A 3,314-nucleotide genomic window follows, 5' to 3' on the forward strand; every position below is an offset into this window, starting at 1 on the left:
ATTGGCAGATCGCTCTTATCAGTGCATTACTGCCATCTCCTGGCAGCTTATAATAGTTCCCTTCCTTCCCTGCCTTACCAGTGATGAAAGCCTCTTATCTGTGAAAGCTTAGTATGAAAATGTTGCAAAACGTTTTTTAAACGAAAACGGTGCAGCGTTGAACACTCTGTTCTGATGACGCAGGAGTTGCAACTATGGCAGCTGAGAAGGACATTCTTTGTGTTCTTTTTGAAGAATTTCCGGAGCTGCAAAATATGCTCGATTCAATCACTGCCCTTGCCGTCCAGAATAAAAGAGAACATCCCCATCCCATTTAGGCCTAATTAACTTTTTTATCTCCTGGTAATCAATTCTAATTTAAATCATTTTATTTCTAGTTCTTACTTTTTTGATACCTTGTATTTTCTTTCTCTTTTTTATGTAAAGCACTTAATTACCATTATGAAATTTGGTATATAAATAAACTTGCCTTGCAATGAATCTAAAATAAACAACTACATCATCATGTTGATGATAAATTCTCAATCAAAGTTAAGGTTATAGGGATGTTACATTTATGTGTGTGTAATACATTCTGTCCTTATGGGACTTGCAGTAGGCAGGGATGGGCATGCGCATGCATGAGTTATACTGTTGGTCCCTGGAGAACATGTGGTGAAGATGTGGGAGAATTAAAAGTGCACAGTTCTTGGAAGTTCCAAGTCTTGTTTTCATTTATTTTATAATGTGAAAGGGTTTAGGCGAACCCAATACAAAAGCTTGGTTACATTGATATGCTATAGTTTTACTATAAAACTCTTACGACAATCATGTCTTCTAATATCTTCAGTTGCTGTGTATACTGAGCTGCAGCGGACACATTTGTAAACATCTTCACTTGGACCCATTGTGCAAGCAGTCTCTTTAATACCACGTGGTTTATATACATGTTGCTGCTAATTGGGCTGACATTTTTGACACACCCACCAAACGAGAGAAAACGCATCTCAAACCTGTTGCACACCGTTTCCAGGAAACATGACGTTCAACCGGAAACCATAGCAAAACGCTGTGCACCAGTTTGAGCTTTGAACGGGCTGCGTTCAGCCCCGCCAAAACATTACAAAACATTTTTTAAACGGAAACGGTACTGCGTTGAAAACCCTGTTCTGATGACGCAAGAGTTGCAACTATGGCAGCTGAGAAGGCTATTCTTTGTGTTCTTTCTGAAGAATTTTGAGCCTGATGAAATCGATATAAATACGTGTTTAATACTGAAAAATACGTTCGATGCAATCACTGCCTAGTTCTTACTTTTTTTAATACCTTGTAGCCTATTTTCTTTCTCATTTTTATGTAAAGCGCTTAATTACCATTGTGTATGAAATTTGGTATATAAAAAAACTTGCCTTGCAATGAACTTTTGAAATGAGCACTTTTTTCTGTGATAAACTCCGTCTTAAATCCTCCAATAAACTCTCTTCGCTGTCTGTCTTGGGCACTTTGTGAGGACTTTGCTAACTACTTTGCTAACTACTAAAATTTGGGTATCATTCTTTATCCTTCACTGACGTTCGACGCTTACATTAGTCAACTTTGTAAAGCGTCCTTTTTTCATCTGCGCCGTATTGTCAAACTCCGTCCCTATGTCAGCCCAAAAGACGCTGAAGCACTTGTCCACGCGTTCATCACATCTCGCCTTGACTACTGTAATGTTCTTTTTTCTGGACTACCAGCACACTCTATTTCACGTTTGCAATATATCCAAAACTCTGCCGCAAGACTATTAACTTACACTAAAAAAAACTGCCCATATCACTCCAATTCTGTTCAAACTGCACTGGCTACATGTGTTATCCCGTATCACTTACAAAATTCTTCTGCTTACTTGTAAGTCACTCAATGGTCTTGCTCCAGCCTATCTCTCTGACTTACTTTCTCCTTATATTCCCCCTCGAACTCTCCGATCTTCTGGCTGTGAACTCGCGGAGATTTCGTTTATCATCTATGGGTGGCAGGTCTTTCCTTGTTACAGCCCCTAAGCTATGGAACTCTCTCCCCCTGGCTCTCAGGACAACAACCACGTTACATGAATTTAAATGTAAACTCAAAACACATTTGTTTAATCAGTATTATCATTCATGACAATGTTAACTTGACATAACACAGTCACAATGTTAACTCACTACCAATAATCTGTTGCATCTTTACTCTAACTGCCCACCATGCTGTCTGTAATAAATGTTTGTTGCCTTTGTTTTTCATGTTGTATTGCAAATGTAGTGTGATTTGCAACTGCAATTGCTCATTACTTGGACTGGGCAAATGTCCACTGTCCGTCTATGTGTAACCTGCTTGTTATTAACTGTTATTGTGAAGCGTCCTTGAGCTTGGGAAAGGCGCTATATAAATTAAACTTATTATTATTATTACTTTGGCAATAAAGTGTCTAACCTAAGAAACCAAATTCAAGTCTCCGATCAGGAAATACACACAGAGATGTGTTCACCTACCATCTGGACAGCTTTCAATTCTGTCTCTCTACAGTCTGTAAAGTCAATTCTGTCTCTCTACTGTCTGGAAGTAGTTTTTAAACTTAAATCTTCCTTCAGCACATATGGCACTTTGCATCCCGTTATTTGAGACAATTGTTTGAGACTGTCGGTCCGTGTCGTTATTAAATAAATCCTTGTCTGAAGGAGCAATACCCTCAAGTTTGAAAATTGCCTCAATTACACCTGTACTAAAGAAACCCTCAATTGATTCCTCTATTTTATCACATTTTCGCCCTATATCCATTGTGCCGTTTATTTCCAAGGTATTGGAAAAAATCGTATTATTCAGACTGTCTTAAATGACAATCATATCTTTGAGAAGTTTCAGTCGGGGTTTAAATCTTTGCACAGCACAGAAACTGCCCTTACAAGAGTTCTCAATTATATTTATAGGGATACAGACTCGGGAGATTCAGTCATTTAAGTAATGTTAGATTTGTCCTCTGCTTTTGATACTATTGACCATACGATTTTAGTTTCTCGGCTGGAGACTTGCATTGGTCTAGGAGGCAAGGTTTTAAGCTGGTTCAAATCTTTTTTAACTGATAGACCTTTCTCTGTAAAATTGGGACAGTTTTCTTCTTCCAACCGTAATTTTTCTTGTGGCGTGCCTCAGGGCTCTGTCTTGGCTCCTGTCCTATTCTCTCTTTATCTTCTTCCTCTCGGTTCTATCTTTAGGAAACACAATGTCTCATTTCACTGTTATGCTGACGACATGCAGATTTATTTGCCTTTGTCTAGGAAAAATATGAAATGGCGTATGTATGACACGCCAATTCG

Source organism: Gobio gobio, assembly GCF_949357685.1.
Source record: "Gobio gobio genome assembly, chromosome: 12".
Lineage (NCBI taxonomy): Eukaryota > Metazoa > Chordata > Actinopteri > Cypriniformes > Gobionidae > Gobio > Gobio gobio.